Raw genomic sequence first — 18226 nt, forward strand, 5'->3', positions numbered from 1 at the left:
ATGTAGGGGCCGCTGTGCTTTGAGAAAAGTAGGAAAGGAGTAAAGGGAGAAAATGCTCCCGATCCCTTATGACCAAAAATCACACTTCTTTGGTTGAGTGTGGTTTTAGATCCGGCTACTCAAAAACATCAGGCAGAGGGGGGCCGGACGTCTGTCTTCCCTACCGTTTGAGGACAAAGGAGGCAATGGCCTCAAGAGAAGCTGTGTGTAAGCCAGACAAGCTCCAGTCAAGGCCTCTGGGAGAGGGAGGGACCAGTGACAGGAGGGCACGTGTCCAGAGGAGGGGGAAGGGGACCTGAGATCAAAGACTGGCGTTCTCCGCCCTCCCCCATCCCCCTCCCTCTGCCCTCCCTCCACACCTCCTCCCCAGCCACCAAGACGGCTGCCCTGCCAGCCCCGTACCAGTTCGTGCAAAGGGAACAAAACACGTCACAATCACAGAACCACCTCCGAAACAGAAAACGCTGCCAGCTTTTTTGCCCAGGGTGAAGCAGGACTTGGGTAGGGAGCTCAGCCCCGGCCACCATCAGTGAGCTTGCAAATACTGCAGTGCCACACCTCGGGGAACACAAACCGTTGAGGATGGGGTCCTGGCATGTCACGCTTGGCATCAGAAGCTCATCTGAAATTTCCAAGATGTTCTCTTTAATACCGTCATCTGGATGACACGGAGGAGCTTCGATAACTTCCCCGAGTGATAAAATTAGTCATGCTATGCTGCAAAGCTGTTTCCAATTTACGCCGCTGCTTACACTCAAGTTCTCCCAGCATTTGGCACATGCATATTTCAGTGCCTTCTGCCTTTAACAATGTTTCTCTTAGAGGCTTACTACTTGGGAGACTGAATTTCTTGCTCGGAAGGGACACAAAGACACAGGATCGGGAGCTCTCCTCCATCACAAAAGCCACAGTTGACTCCCTGCCATTCTGAGCATGCGGGCTCCCCGGTGGCCACCATCTTGAGCCACGGAATTTTTTTTTCTTTCACAAATGGGGATCCTGATACTGGGAGAGGACTTTCTCACGGCTGCACAAAAGTGAGGGAACCTGGATTAAGGTCCAACCTGCCTGGATGCACCCCCGGAGTGTTTTTCTCCTAGGCGGTCGCAAAATTAGGGGCAGGGCCGTCGTTGGGTACTTGACATTGTGTCCGTCAGCCTCCGTGTACAGCTAGAGTCCCATTTCCAGGTGAGGTCAGTCCTGAGGACACTAAGCCACTGAGTCCCTGTCGCTTTGCAGTGATGATGGGCAAACCACAAATTGCAAATTGGCTGCCCCTGCGTGCTTCAGCATTGTTGCTAGGTCGGTGGCGGCCAGGCACCAAAAACAGAGCCAGCTAGGTGAGTTAGCGGGTGGCTGATACATCCTCTCCCCTCTGCTTCAGCATTAGGCAAGGAGCCCTTTAGATGGTCCAAAATGCCTGTCCTCTTCCTTTTCCTTCCAAACCTCCTCCTTGCCATCTTTTGGTTGAATCTTCTTGAGGTCTCCGGATTCATCCACTGTAAGCAAGCCTCCTCCGGCTGTCTCCCGCAGTGTTCAATGTGGCCAGGCTCTTAACTGAGTCTTAAACCCAGTTCTGAATTCCCTAACTCAAAGACGGGCGGATAACCTGAGAAAAGCCTTCCTCGGCCCTTCGTGGCAGAGGTAAGTGCCCACGTTCTTCCCCTCCACTTGGATGGACTGAGGAGGGACAGGGAAACAGCTCACCGCACCTAGAGACAGAACATAAGAGGACTCCCACAGGTCAGACCCCAGCCGCAGGGCAGATTTCTTCTGGGGGCGTCTGGCCCCTACCCTGTCTGGACCCTGACTGAGCAGCGATCCCCTGAACAATTTCCAGGAACGATCCCTGTGGATTCCGGAAAAAGGTCATAGAGTCTCAAACAACAAAACTTTACCCCCCTGCTAAGTATCAATCATGTACTAAATGTTGCACAGGACGTACACTGACCCTCAGCTGGCCCGGTATCTGAAATTCAGATGTCGCCCCCGAGAACACGCGGACTGCTAATCACACGTGGTAGGGTGCTCTGCAGGCTCTCGACAGGTGGGCTTCCGAGGGGTCTGGAAGAGGTGTCACTGCAGATCTTAGTGAACAGCGTGTCTCCTCTGACATCGGGCTGCAATCCTGCTCCTCTCTCCAGGCCAGGGAGGATAGTGTTCTAGAAGTGGACATTAGTCTCTGTTACAGAAACAGTAGGAGATCGCTCCCAGGGCAGGAGGTTGCTCACTCTGCACCATAAAAGAACCGTCTTTCCCTTCCCATCGATGACAGCACCCATCTTGCCCTCTCTTCTACTCAGTGAATTAGGTTCTGTTTTCAAAGGAGTTTTATTGCTGATGGTCAGGTCAGTCCAGCAGGTACTTGTGGTGTCAAAGAGTCTAGGGCAGGATTTTTTTTTTCCTATGGAGGGGCTGCAACAATTTATTCCTGCTCAGATTCCTACTAAACCAGAGAAAAATCACTGCTGCCTTCAAGGTATCAGATTGTAAACGGCACTCTTGTAAAGGTATTTTTGCTGTATTTTATACAGTTCTGCATACAAGAATTCTTTTTAAAAAATTTTTCTAACGTTTATTTATTGTTGAGAGACAGAGAGACACAGAGCGTGAGCAGTGGAGGGGCAGAGAGAGAGGGAGACACAGAATCCGAAGCAGGCTCCAGGCGCTGAGCTGTCAGCACAGAGCCTGACACGGGGCTCGAACTCATGAACCGCAAGATCATGACCTGAGCTAAAGTCGGTCGCTTAACCAACTGAGCCACCCAGGTGCCCCAGGAAGTCTAATTTAATAGCCTCTTGACTCCCCAGCAACAGAGGTGGCACACGACTACCCAGGGACAATGCAAATTGAAGGCAAAGTTCAAAGAATATCTAAAGATCCCACCACTTCATGAGCGAGTCCTTTCTAAAGACTTTTTCTTAAGTAAGATTTCTCTAGCACTTTCCAAATCTCTTGATTGTGTCCCAAAGATGAACTCGGCCCTTTCTTATTAAGGGAGGGAAGAGAAGAGGGAGGGAGACTGAATGATATTCTCCCTTTTCAGCAGCATGAGTATGAACCACTCCTGGACATCATCAACTCCTCACTGTGACTTAGGGACTTAGTGGCTTCTTGAATGGCTGTTTTAGAGATAGGTAAGAAAAGACCAGGATGGGGGTTGCGTGACTATTCCAAGATCAGAAAGAAAGACAATTGGTGAATTCAGAAATAGGTCCCGGAGTCCTAGTTCAGGCCAAGGCACCTGCCTTTCCATCCCAGATGGATTTACTTAAAGAGCTGAGTTTGCCGAACACCCCCAGGAATAGGCAGAGACCGCAGGCAGTACTCAGGGCTGAGGCCCTTCACAGGGAAGCTCCAAAGAGGATCTCTAGGTCTCTGATGTCATAGGGAGCACCGAGTTCTTGATCGCTGCCACCTTATAAGAGTTTAAGAGTCGATCTGGGGGCTCCTTATCCCAATTCTCAGCTCTTATCCCCTCAGTTCCTCCTCTTTGTGGTCCCAAGGCTCCTACCGAGGCAAGATTAGTATAGACGCTGCCCTCCAAGCAGCTTCGGGGTTATCTTTTCCCAGGAAGCGGTGGTTCAAGTGTGCTTGGGGTCTGACCTTATGGCTTGAAGGTAAAACCACAATAAAGGAAGTGAAGGAAGGGGCGCTGGCTTCCGCTCTCAGCTGTAATTACACTGGAAACAATAGAGAGTTTTTATAATGAACTGGGTCATTTCTTGGCCTGGTGACCCCGAGGTCTGGCAAGAAACCTGTCGGTCAGGAAAAGCAACTATGCAACTTACAGCTTATTGGGTCTAACACGCTCTTGTCCTCAGATCCCAGCTCTCTCACCTGAACCGAGCACCCTGCTTGAAATGTTTTGCTAAGTGAATCCACTTAGCAAGTCTAAGGGTCATCTAGGCAGAGGGGCCCCTAAGTAATGTATTTCTGTAACAAACCTTGACCTAGCACTTACTAACTTCCACATCTCATCTAAGCACTTTACATACACCAGTCCCTTAAGCCTCAAAAGAGTCCTACTGGGGGAGGAGGCTGGGAGATGGCAGAGTAGGAGGACCCCAAGCTTACCTCATCCCATGGATACAGCTAGATAACACCCACATAAGCGTAAATAACCCGAAAAGCGACCTGAAAACTGGCAGAACAAACTCCACAACCAAAGATGGGGAAGAGGCCACGTCGAAGAAGGTAGGAAGGGCAAAGACGCAGTTTGGAAGTGAAACAGACCATGGCAGGAGGGAGCAGGGGTCATGGAGAAGGGCAAGAAACAGGCTATCACACTGGGGAGCCCACACGGGTTAGATGAGTCCCCGTAACATTTGGCTTTGAAAGCGAGAGGGGCCGACCTTCGTGAGTTCTTACAACCATCTGGACTTAAAGCCTGGAATTTTAAAAATCAGCACGCTTGGCCCCGGAAGAGCCGGTTAGGAAGCTGAGTCCCCGCCCTTAAAGAGACAGCAGACAAACAGCCGGTGAGATACAGCCTGGAAGCAGCAGTTTGAAAAACGCCAGGGACAGATGGGAGGGAGAGTTCTTTACTTATCTCAGAGCATGGCCTGGAAAGTCTGGGATCATGGGGAGACCCCTTCGGGAACAAAGTAGCTGGCATATGCCATTTTCCTCCCCCATCCCTCAGTATAAACAAATGGCCACCTGCAGGAACCAGCACTGTGCCAACACTCACTAAATAACTTGCTTACAGCAAGCCCCACTTCCTGCACTTCCGCGGATCCACCCTTTCCAGTCAAGGCTTACTTTAGTCCCTGTGCTACAGGGCCCCTCCCCCAGAAGAACAGCCCTGCATCTCCCGGCCCACACCTTTTGTGCGGCCTCAGTTTTGGCAGCAGTGGTGGCAGGTCTCATTTCACAAGCAGACTAGTGCACACCTTGTTAAAAAGGAACCAAACGCTGCCAACAATAGGCAAGAAGAGCCTTGGCAGACAACTGGACTAAAGGAAGAAGAGGCCAGGACTCAGCAGGAGGGCACACACAACACACATAGGAGATGCTCCCTGATGTGCCAGGTCCTGGGGAACAGGGGACGTTACAGTGCAGGACACTACAGGACCTCTTTCTTGTTCATAAGGCCATTACCTTCAAGGCCAAGAGACATAGTTGACTTTCCTAACATGCAGAAACAGACACAGAGAGTTAGACAAATTGAGGAGACAGAGGAATGTGTCCCAAATGAAAGAATAGGACCAAACCAGAGAGAAATGGATATAAGTAATTTGCCTGATAGAGAACTTATTATTTTTTTAAGTAGACTCAACAACAGAGTCCAATTCAGGGCCTGAACTCACCACCCTGAGATCAAGACCTGAGCTGAGATCAAGAGTCAGATGCTTAACCAACTGAGTCACCAAGGTGCCCTGCCTGATAGAGAATTTAAAGAAATAATTATAAAGATATTTATTGAACTTAAGAAAAGAGTGGAGGACATCAGTGAGACCCTTAACAAAGAGATAAAAAAGAGCCAATCGTCAAAAACAGTTCTTGAGGTAACTCAAGAAGCAAGAAAAATCTCAAATAAACAGCCTAATCTTACACCTAAAGAAGCTAAAAAAGAAAAAAAAAAAAAAAAAAAAAAAAAAAAAGAACAGATCAGTGAAACCAGGAGCTAGTTCTCTGAAAAGATCAACAAAATTGATAAACCTCTAGCCATATTCATATAAAGAGAGAGACAGAGAGAGGACCCAAGTAAAATCACAAATGAAAAAGGAGAAACACCAACACCATAGAAATACAAACAGTTGTAAGAGAATATAACGAAAAAGTATATGCCAACAAAGTGGACAACCTAGGAGAAATGGATAAATGCCTAGAAAGAGATAACCTACCAAAATTGAAGCACAAAAAACAGAAAATTTGAACAGACGTGCTGCCAGGAAATTAACTGAATGAGTTATGAAAAAACTCCCAACAAACAAAAGGCCAGGACCAGATGGCTTCACAGGCAAATTCCACCAAACATTTTTTTTTTAAGTTTTTATTTATTTATTTTGAGAGAGACAGAGACACTGTGAGTGGGGGAGGGTCAGAGAGAGAGGGAGACAGAGAATCCCAAGCTGACAGTGTGGAGCCTGACACAGGACTTGAACTCACAAAACTGTAATCATGACCTGAGCAGAAATCAAGATTCAGGTGCTCAACTGAGCCACCCAGGCACCCCCCACCAAACATTTAAAGAAGAGTTAATACTTATTCTTCTCAAACCATTACAAAAAATAGAAGAGGAAAGAAAACTTCCAAATTCATTCTATGAGGTCACTATCACCTTGATACCAAAACCAGATAACGACACCTCAAAAAAGGAGAACTACAGGCCAATAGCTCCGATGAACATAGATGAAAAATTCCTCAACAAAATATTAGCAAACCAAATCCAATAATACATTAAAAAAATCATTCACCATGATCAAATGGGTTTATTCCTGGGATGCAAGGGTGGTTCAATATTTGCAAATCAATCAACATGATATACCACATCAATAAGAGAAAAGATAAAAACCATATGACCATTTCAATAGATGCAGAAAAAGTATTCAATAAAGTATAACATCCGTTCATGATAAAAACCCTCAACAAAGTAAGTCTAGAGGGCACATACTTCAACATAATTAAGGCCTTATATGAAAAACCCACAGTTAACATCATCCTCAATGGGGAAAAACTGAGTGTTTTTTCCCTAAAGTCAGTAACAAGACACGGACATCCACTCTCACCACTTTTATTCAACATAGTACTGAAGTCTTAGCCACAGCAAGCAGAAAACAAAAAGAAATAAAAGGTATCCAAATTGGTAAGGAAGAGGTTAAACTTTCACTATTTTCAGATGGCATGATTCTATATATAGAACACCTTAAAGAGTCCACACACATACACACACACACACACACACACACACACACACACAACTAGAATTGATTAATGAATTCAGCAAAGTCACAGGAAATCACTGTACAGAAATCTGTTGCATTCCTACATAATAATGAAGCAGCAGAAAGAGAAATTAAGAAAACAATCCCATTTACAATTGTACCAAAAACACAAAATATCTAGGAATAAACTTAACCAAGGTGGAGAAAGACCTGTATTCTGAAAACTATAAAACATTGATGAAAGAAATTGAAGATGACCCAAAGAAGTGGAAAGACATTCCATGTTCATGGATTGGAAGAATAAATATTATTAAATGTCTACATTACCCAAAGCAATCTACAGATTTAATGCAATCCCTATCAAAATACCAACAGCATTTTTTCACAGAATTATAACGAACAATCCTAAAATTTCTGTGGAACCACAAAAGACCTTGAATAGCCAAAGCAATCTTGAAAAAGCAAAGCAAAGCTGGATGCATCACGATTCCAGACTTCAAGTTATATTACAAAGCCGTAGTAATCAAAAGATTTTGGTACTGGCACAAAAATAGACACATAGATCAATAGAACTGAATAGAAAGCCCAAAAAGAAACCCACAACTAAATGGTCAATTAATCTTCAACAAAGCAGGAAAGAATATCCAATGGGAAAAAAACAGTCCCTTCAACAAACGGTGTTGGGAAAACTGGACAGCAACATGCGAATAATCAAGCTGGACTCCTTTCTTATATCACATACAAAAATGAATTCAAAATGGGCTAAAGACCTAAATGTGAGACCTGAAACCATAAAAATCCTAGAAGAATGCACAGGCAGTAATTTCTCTGACATTGGCTGCAGCAACATTTTTCTAGATATGTCTCCTGAGGCAAGGAAAATAAAAACAAAAATAAACTCTGGGGACTATATAAAAATAAAAGGCTTTGGCACAGCAAAGGAAAAAATCAATAAAACCGCAAGGCAACCTACTGAGTGGGAGAAGATATTTGCTAATGACATAATCTGATAAAGGGTTAGTATCCAAACTATATAGAACTGATACAACTCAATACCCAAAACACCAATAGCCCAATTTTAAAATGGTAGAAGGAGGGGCGCCTGGGTGGCTCAGTCGGTTGGGCGTCTGACTTCAGCTCAGATCACGATCTCGCAGTCCGTGAGTTCGAGCCCCGCGTCGGGCTCTGGGCTGATGGCTCAGAGCCTGGGGCCTGCTTCCGATTCTGTCTCCCTCTCTCTCTGCCCCTCCCCCGTTCATGCTCTGTCTCTCTCTGTCTCAAAAAATAAATAAACGTTAAAAAAAAAAAATTAAAATGGTAGAAGGAGCGCCTGGGTGGCTCAGTTGGTTGAGTGTCCAACTCTTGATTTCGGCTTAGCTCATGATCCCAAGGTCATGTGATTGAGCGCCACATAAGGCTCCACGCTGAACATGGAGCCTGCATAAGACACTCTCTCTCTCCCTCCCTACCCCTCTCCCCACTAATTTAAACAGAAAATCTAAAATAAATAAATATATATATGTATAATGGGCAGAAGACATGAACAGACAATTCTCCAAAGAAGACACACAGATGGCCAACAGACACATGAAAAGATGTTCAACATTACTCGTCATCAAGGAAATGCAAATCAAAACTACAATGACACATCACCTCCCACCTGTCAGAATGGCTTGAATAAAAAACACAAGAAGCAACGGGTGTTGGTGAGGATGTGGAGAAAAAGGAACCCTCTCGCACTGTTGATGGGAACGCAAACTGGTGCAGCCACTGTGGAAAGCAGTGCAGAGGTTCCTCAAAAAGTTAAAAATAGGGGCGCCTGGGTGGCTCAGTCGGTTGGGCGTCCGACTTCAGCTCAGGTCATGATCTCACGGTCCGTGAGTTTGAGCCCCGCATCGGGCTCTGTGCTGACAGCTCAGAGCCTGGAGCCTGTTTCGGATTCTGTGTCTCCCTCTCTCTCTGACCCTCCCCCGTTCATGTTCTGTCTCTCTCTGTCTCAAAAATAAATAAATAAATGTTAAAAAAAAATTTTTTTTAAAAAGTTAAAAATAGAATTACCTTGGGGCCCCCCGAGTGGCTCAGTCGGTTAAGCGTCCAACTCCTGATCTCGGCTCAGGTCATGACCTCATGGTTTGTGAGTTTGAGCCCTGCATCAGGCTCTGCACTGAGGGTGGGGAGCCTGTTTGGGATTCTGTCTCCCTCTCTCTCTGTCCCTCCCCAGCTCCCTCTCTCTCTCTCTCTCAAAATAAATAAAAATAAACTTTAAAATAAATAAATAAATAAATAAATAAATAAATAAAACTACCTTATGATCCAGTCATTTCACTACCAGGTATCTACTTCAAAAATACAAAAACATTAATTCAAAAGGACACCCCTATGTTTATTGCAACATTATTTACAATGGCCAAATCATGGAAGTAGCCCAAGTGTCCTTCGATAGATGAATGAATAAAGAAGAAATGGTGTATATATATATATATATATATATATATATATATATATATATAGAATATGGAATATTACTCAGCCACAAAAAAGAATGAAATCTTGCCATTTGCAAGGACATGGATGGAGCTAGAGCGTACAATGCTAAGCGAAATAATTCAGCCTGAGAAAGACAAATATCAAATGATTTCACTCATATGTGAAATTTAAGAAACAAAACCAATGAGCACAGGAAAAAGAGGGAGAAGAAAGAACGACAATCCAAGAAACAGCCTCTTAACTCTAGAGAACAAACGTGGCTACCAGAGTGGAAGTGGGGGGAGGCATAGCTGAAATAGCGATGGGAATTGAAGAGTACACTTAACATGATGAGTTCTGAGTGATGCATAGAATTCTTGAACCACTATATTGTATAACTGAAACCAACATAACACTGTATGTTAACTATACTGGCATTAAAGCAAAAACTTAATTTTAAAAAAGAATCCTACTGAATAGATCCCACTGTTGTCTCCATTTAAAAAATAATGGAGGGGAGGGGAGGTGATGGGCATTGAAGAGGGCATCTTTTGGGATGAGCACTGGGTGTTGTATGGAAACCAATTTGACAATAAATTTCATATATTAAAAAAATAAAATAAATAAATAAATAAATAAAAAATAATGGATCCCCTCCCACTGCTCCTTTTCAATATTGTACTGGAAGTCCTAGCTAATGCAATAAGAGAAGAAACAGAAATACAAGGTGTAAGATTAAGAAGGAAGAAATAAAACTATCTATGTTCACAGATGGTGTGATTGTCTATATAGAAGTCTGAAAGACTCAAAAAAGGACGCCTGGAACTAATAAGCAGTTACAGCAAGGTTACGAGATACAAGGTTAACATACAAAAGTCAATTGTCATCGTATATACCGAAAATGAACAAGTCGAAATTGCCATTTGCGTTGACACCGCCTAAAACGAAATACGGTAAAACCTTGGATTGCAAGTAACTCGTTCTGCAAGTGTTCCGCAAGATGAACAAACATTTCTAATCAATTTTAACTTGATAAATGAGTAATGTCTTATAACACAAGTAGTACGTGACACTGAATGTCACATGATCACCACTGAGTCCATGGTTCTTCTCTCACGCGCGTGTGCACACGGAATTGTGGGTGATCATCTCCCATGCTCAGATGCTAGGTCTCGGGCCACGGTATTCGGCAGAAATCAGTGATTTTTCAGAACATTGGAAGGTGCCCACGACTGGCACTTGTGTATTTTCTGTCACTTCAAAGCCCCCGTGGACAGTCCTTTGCTTTTCCGTGCAAGGGTGAGCTTAGGAATGCTTTGCGTCCTTTTAGGTCAGGCTGCCTGCAGATACAGAGCCTTTCCTCTGCTGCCTTATTGCCAGTTACATTAAATACAGTATATGACAAGAGTTTATTAATACTTTCTGTAGCAGTGATTCTGTTAGTGATAGTGAAAGTCGCCTTACGCGATAACCCTCCTCTCTCTTGTCCCCCTCACACAGCCGCAAAGGTTCTCAGAGGTAAGTGCAGGTTAATTTATTTTTCTTTGTATCTTGTATTTTCTTTATTCTTTTGTATTATATTACAGCATTGTAATCATTTTTCTAGGAATATTTTGGGGTTATGGAACGAATCATCTGAGTTTCCATTATTTCTTATGGGGAAATTCGCTTTGATACACAAATGTTTTGGATTACAAGCATGTTTCCGGCATGAATTATGCTCGTCAACCAAGGTTTTACTATACTTTAGGTATAAAGCTAACAAAATATGCCTAAGGTCTGTATGAGGAAAATTATAAAACATGATGTAAAATCGAGGCACAGAGAGGTTAAGTAACCTGTGTGCCTAAGTTTGTACAGCTTGTACAGGGGAGGGTGGGCTCTGAAAAGAGGGAGCCTGGCTCTGATGTCCATGTTATAACCCCCACGCTATGCTATCTTGCTGCTGAGTTTTAAGGACATCTGGCCCTGAGGTACCAAGGACTTACACGTATGCACTGCCCTCTACTGAATCTAAGCCACTGAATAGGAGACCTGGGAGAGACATTGGGGTGCGTTGAGCTCTACACTCAACTTAATAGATGAGAATGCTCAGGCCCCAGGGAGGAACTTCTTAAGGTTACTAACTAAGCCTCAGATCTAATCTTGAACCTAGAAAGAGCATATGTGTTTGCAGAATGACTGCCGTGTTCACTAAGCCCTTACACTCATTGGTGAGGGTGGGCTTGCCCATTCTGTACAGACCCTTGAAATCTCAATGGCTTGGCACAATAACAGTCTACTTCTTGATCTACTATAGTCTGAGGTGGGCTGGACGTGCGGCAGAGCTCCTCCATGCAGAGGCACAGGCTGCTCTCAGGGGCACACGTCCCCCTAACATCTCAAGGCAGGACCCCGTTGTTTCAGAGGAAGGGAAAGAGCCTGGAGATAGTGTTCATCCTTTCTGCCCGCCTCTAATTGGCCAGAACCCAGTCAACATGGCTCCCACTTAGCTGCAAGGGAGGCTGGGAAATGTAGGCTAGGAAGAGTGAAGGGAAACAAGATTTGACAGACACATAACACCGTCTCTAACATTTACCTTTGCATATATCACCTCATTAAACTTTCCCAGCAGCAGTACAAGAGGAGCATTATTATCCCCACTGAAGGAGATTAAGTAAATTGCACCGGATTCACCCTGTTAGTGGATGGCCGGATCAAGATTAAAACTGGAGTCTTTCAGGGGCACCAGGGTGGCTCGGTCAGTTGAGCCTCCGACTTCCGCTCAGGACACGAGCTCACAGTTCGGGGGTTCGAGCCCTGCGTCGGACTCTGTGCTGACTGCTCAGAGCCTGGAGCCTGCTTCGGATTCTGTGTCTCCCTCTCTCTTTGCCCCTCTCCTGCTCACGCTCTCGCTCTCTCTCTCTCTCTCTCTCTCAAAAATAAATAAAATAAGTTTTAAAAATTAAAAAAACAAACAAACCCTGAAGTCTTCCTGACTCCAAAACTCTCTGATTTCTGTACTACACCAAACTAGCTCTACAAGATCGTCTTGAGTCCCACCTCCAAGCTCTTTCACGACTCTACACAGCAGTGTGAGAATATAGAGAGGTGGAAAGATATCTTCTCCCCAGCTTTGTAGCCAAGGATGTAGCTCTTCTCCCAAATGCTGTAGGTGAGAGTATAAATTAGCACAACCTTTTTGGAGAGCAACTTGGTAACACTTATCCAAGTGATAAATATGTGTATTTTTGACCCAGCAATTATACTGGAAGTCCAGGAATTTCTCTGCTACAGATAAAGTTTCAACAGTGTACAATGATATACTTGCCTAAAAATCTTTATTGCAGCCTTGTCTTTAATAGCAAAAGAACTGGGGGAAAAGAAAACAAAAGTCTAAAAGGAAGGGATGGCTAAAATAAATATTGGAACATCCATTTGGCAAAATACCCTGCATCCACTAAAGAACAACGTGAGTTATCTCTACACGCCGACAGGAAGAATGGCTGACATATGGACAAGTGGAAATAAAACAATAATATATATGAGCTAATCTCATTTGTGAAAGAAAACATGGGTATGCATATTATATATAATGTATATGTTATAATATATGTCATGTGCAAGGTACTGAAAGTATTCCCAACAAAGTAGTATAAGTGGGCAAATTCAGAAGAACCTTTTATGTGATAACATTTGACTACTAATTTTTATAATAACTATAAATTATGTATATAAATAAAAGAATTACATTTTGAGAAAAATGCTGCTACAGTTCTGTACTTGAATGCAATGTTCCGACTAAACCTGAACTCTGATAATGTCCTACAGTTCCGAGGTGAAAAATATATTATATTTGAATTCACTCTGTTGATTCCTAAATGCAACAGTCCCTCTCTTGGTCAGCCTGGGATTGCCACAAAGGACAGGCTTCGATGGGTTAGCACAGCCTCATATCAGCCGGGTAAGAGCTCACTTTACTGTCCCCCAGATTAGCCATACCTAGCTCATGCTTGTTCCGTGGGCTTTTTAAGGGGAACTGCATCTCTTTCCACTCTGCTTGGCTCCTACATGCTCGCGGTCAGCCATAGGGTTGGCAGTGAGATATTTGTGGGAGCCAGCCCACACCACAACACCAACAATAACTGATTACACACAGAAGTGACTGCAAACCGCTAAACCCTAACTGAAAAGAGTCCCCCGCTCTCATCAGGGTCCCAGAAATGCTCTATTCAAGCCCCACAACACAAGTAAACAATGTTTTAAGGAGTCTAAAATACATTTTCAAATACAGGGAAGAGAGCCCAGAATACAAACAAAATGCAAATGTTTGTTACAAGCTGGGGCGCCTGGGTGGCTCAGTCGGTTAAGCGTCCAACTCTTGGTTTTCGGCTCAGGTCATGATCTCATGGTTCGTGAGTTCACGGAGCCTGCTTGGGATTCTCTCCCTCCTTCTCGCCCTCTGCCCCTCCCGCACTCGTTCTCTTTCTCAAAATAAATAAATGTTTGTTTTTTTTTTTTAAAGCTCATTAAAGCATAAAAACGCCATTATAACTGCCACCGAAAGATATTGTGGAACATAGGTACAGATTCCTTTTCTGGACATACATGAAAGGGATTTTCTTTTCTCATCTTTCAATTTATCTGTTAAAAAACTGAGAGAAAATCCATATATAAATTAACGGAATATGAAACAAAAGCGACAAATGGAAGCAGAGACACTGATAGAAATTGTTCTGATATCAAGAAGCGTATTGTAACCAAAGAAATTCAGACCACGCCAAAAGCAATAATTCGTTAAATAAGAAATCGATTTCTAGTCGAAGTAACGGATTATGATGACTAGGCTCTTGTACTGGCTGGTAACTCAACTAGTGAAGAGAAGTGAATCATACAATTCATTGAGAACACCAATTTTTTTTACTGATTTGGCCCCCAAAAAATGGCATCAACATAAATAACATAAAATTCCTAAGAAACCAGTACCACTGGAAGATTATCCCTGGCAAATTAATGAGTTCTTTCAAAGTAAAGAATACTCAACATCAGTCATTTGCACAAGAAAACTTGAACTGACCAGTGACAGAGAAAGAATTTATTCTGTGAATAAATATTAAAGGGAAGAGGCGAAAAGCTAATTTCTATTGACTGATACTCCCACTCTGTGTTTCTTACAAACTATAAGAAAATTCAGTAATAATATAAAATGATTAACTCAATATCTTTCAGCATACACTTAACCACAACCAGTTAGAAGATATATTAAAGAGTAATTTACAACAGAGAAAAGAAAACAGCTACTTAGAAATAAAGCCAACAAGAATTCAGGGAAAATCTATATAAAAAAATTAAAATGTTACTGTAGGACACATTAAAAATATTCTGAGCAAATAAAAAGATTCATTATACTCCTGGATTGGGAAATAACACAGTGTCATTTCTCCCTTACTTACTGTATCAAGAGCCTATAAAGAAGCAATCCAAATAAAATGCCAATAAGAGTGTTGTACTAGATAATGAGATCCTAAAGATTATATATAGAAATAAGCAAACAAAGTGGTCAGGACATTTCTGAAAAAGAAAAGTAATAATGAGGCAGCACAGGCAAATACTGACATATTCTCATTAATGACTGAAATAGTGGGATAACGATGAAAACCAGACAGGCAGATAAATGAGACAGAACTAAAAGTCCACAAAGAAACCCAAGCGCAAACGAAAATTTAGTGTATGGAAAGGACAGCACATGAAATCAGTACAGAAAATATGATGTCGGAACAGTTGGATAACCACCTGTGGAAAAAAGGAAGTTGAATTCACACTTCACATCTTACACCAGGGTAGATGTAATGTGGGTTTAAAATGTTTGTATAAAAATTAAGTCATGGGAGAGTTAGAAGATTCCATGAGATAATCTCTACGTTAATCTTGGCATAAAGAATATCTTTTTAACTGCAAAGCAAAACAGAAGCCATTTAAGAAAAGACTGATCCATTCGACTACATACAATATTTCAGGGTCTGCGTGGCTAATATATAAACAGCTCTTTTTCAATATAAACATAACCCAATAGAAAAAAAACAATGGATATGGGTAGGGGGTGGGGAGGGGCAGGGGAATACTTCCAAAATAAAATGAAAATAGATTTTAAACATGAAAAGATGTTCAGATCCACTTATTCTAAGAAGAATGTAAATTAAAATTTCAGTGGAGCACATTTTTTTTCACATATAAAATTGCAAATGTCAAAAAAATTGACAATCTATTATGGCGACAAGTATGTGGTAAAATAGGCACTTACAGGTGATTAGTGGCCATGTCAACTGGTACCTCAATAGAAGGAAATCTGGCCATATGCATCAAAACTACCAAAGCTCGGGGCACCTGGGTAGCTCAGTCGGTTAAGCGTCTGACTTCGGCTCAGGTCATGATCTCACAGTTTGTGAGTTCAAGCCCCGCGTCGGGCTCTGTGCTGATAGCTCAGAGCCTGGAGCCTGCTTCAGATTCTGTGTCTCCCCCTCTCTCTGTCCCTCCCATGCTCATGCTCTGTCTCTCTCTATCTCTCAATAATAAACGTTAAAAAAATTTTTTTTTAAATTACCAAAGCTCATATCTTTTGACTCAACAATTCTACCTTTAGAAATTTAGCCTGCATTATACTCACAAGTGTATTAAAATGGGAAGTTTGGAAACAACCTAAATGGCCATCGGTTGGGAACCAATTAACTAAACCACAGGTCATATACACAATGGAATATTACACAGTCACGGAAAGAGTGGGGCATCTTCTCAGGGACTGATGGGGCATGATCTCCTAGATATATTTTTAAATAGGTAAAAGAAGGAAAGTACAAAACAGAATTTGCTCTTAAAATAAAGACAAATCTGTTCCTTAGTATAGAGAGACTATCTCCGGAAAGATAAGAGAGATGTGTGCCCTTGGGAGGGCTGGTGAGGCAGGTGCTATTTATGTATTCTTCATACGTTTTCTTTTTCAGCTCTGTGTTTTGCTTACTCAGTAAATAAATGCTAAATAAAACTAAGTAAATAAGAAACAAGTACACCTCCTTCTGGAGAGAAGAGGGAGGTAGTTGAGATCGTACCTACTCGGAGCTGCGAGGGGCAGCTTGGAGGTGACAGCAATAGGGAATCACTCACGTAGCCAAAGAGACGGACCACCATGGGACAGAAGAGGAGAAGGGTCTACCTGTTCTGGAAACTGATTCCAAAAGCCACTGGTAAGAGCTTGAGACAAGAGTTGGGAATTTTTTAATAATTATTATTATCGGGACACACAGTCTGATATTTATCTGTCAGACCTGTTGGGACCTGCAGAAAAATGGGCTCCCTGATACCCAGGAGCTGCCTTCTCACCCCCCCCCCACCCCGTCATCTGGTGTCACCTTTTCTTAGCAGTATTATCCCCCCTCTTTCCCTTCACGAAGGCCTTATTTCAGATCAGGGCTAGCCTTCCCGCTCTCCCGGCTCCTCATGAGATCTAGCCCTGGTCTGAGCTTCACGACAGAAAAGTGGGCTGTATCTGTCATTGCACTCAGTGAGACTATCTTTGTCTGGGTTCCTGGGCGGATTGAATGACTCTGAGACTGTCCCCCGGGACACCGTGTCTACTGTGTTAGCAAAGAGACACAGGGATGAGCTGAGGTCCAGGGGACACGAGACCACCGCTGGCTTAGGGTGGGTGGCTTCATCCTAAACCAGCCCCAGCTCCCGCCTCAACGAACTTGGCACATTGTAGGCACAACGAGCCATCGAGAATGAAGGCAGGCCAAGGAGGGGCTCTGACAAGGCTCACCTGTCCTTCTGCCCACTGGGTTGTCAGCACATCTTCCCGGAAGAGGAAGTGTTTCTGAAAGTGGCAATTGTTGGCCGCCTGGACCAGAATCCTCTGGGATGCTTGCGGAAAATACACATGTTCAGGCTCTCCCGAACCTGCTGGAACAGAGGTCTGTGGGTGGAACCCCTGAATCTGCACCTTAAATACCCCATGGAATTCTAACATAGACGACTGGGAAACACTCTGAAGGACATGGTCCTAAGAACTCCATAAGCTCTGCTTTTTTATTTTGTAACTTTTTGGTGTGAAATAATTTCAAACTTTAGAGAATTCAGGAATAGTACAGAGAACCCCCTTATACCTTTGTTTCGCTACATCTGTGCACTCTCTCCATATATACGTACACACATACGTACGTATGATTACATATATAATTAGTATTTTCTGAACTATTTGAAAGTGAGTTACAGAGACAACATTGCCTTTCACCCCTGAATATTTCAGCATTTTTATCCTGAGATTTTACATAGCAACCGTATAATATTCAAATTCAGGAAATTTAAAACCGATGCAATTATCTGTCCTATAATCCGTGTACCAACTTCTTCAATTGCCCGATGGCGTCCTTTACAGCCATCCTCCCTGACCCAGGCTCCAATCCAGGCTACACGTGGCACTGAGACATCACGTCCTGTACCCAGGAATATTTCCCCAGTCTGTCTCCATTCTGCTCCTGGGGACCCCTGCTTTGGGGTCCGTCTGCTGTCTGTCCTCTCCCCACGCACCGGTCCTGCACTTCCGGGGACAGATGACGATGCACAGAAGACAGCAGGAAGACGAGACGCTGACCTTCGGGACACCTGGTTGTTCGGGTCGTTGCTGCTCTCTGAGTGTGCGCTGCGGCCCCAGGAGACCGAGGGCTGCTTCCCGGGCTCCGGGGAAGACGCGGACCTTGGGGCCCAGAATAATGGGCTGGCTGCACCCGCATAGTTCAGCCCACTTAAACCACGCCTTTGCTCTCTCCCTCGCCTCTGCTCTCCCTCCCCTGCCACTGCATCAAGACCAAAGCATTTGGATTCGCTCCTTAAACATGCTT

This window comes from Panthera onca, chromosome D2, assembly GCF_046562875.1.
Source record: "Panthera onca isolate mPanOnc1 chromosome D2, mPanOnc1 haplotype 2, whole genome shotgun sequence".
In the NCBI taxonomy this organism is placed as follows: domain Eukaryota; kingdom Metazoa; phylum Chordata; class Mammalia; order Carnivora; family Felidae; genus Panthera; species Panthera onca.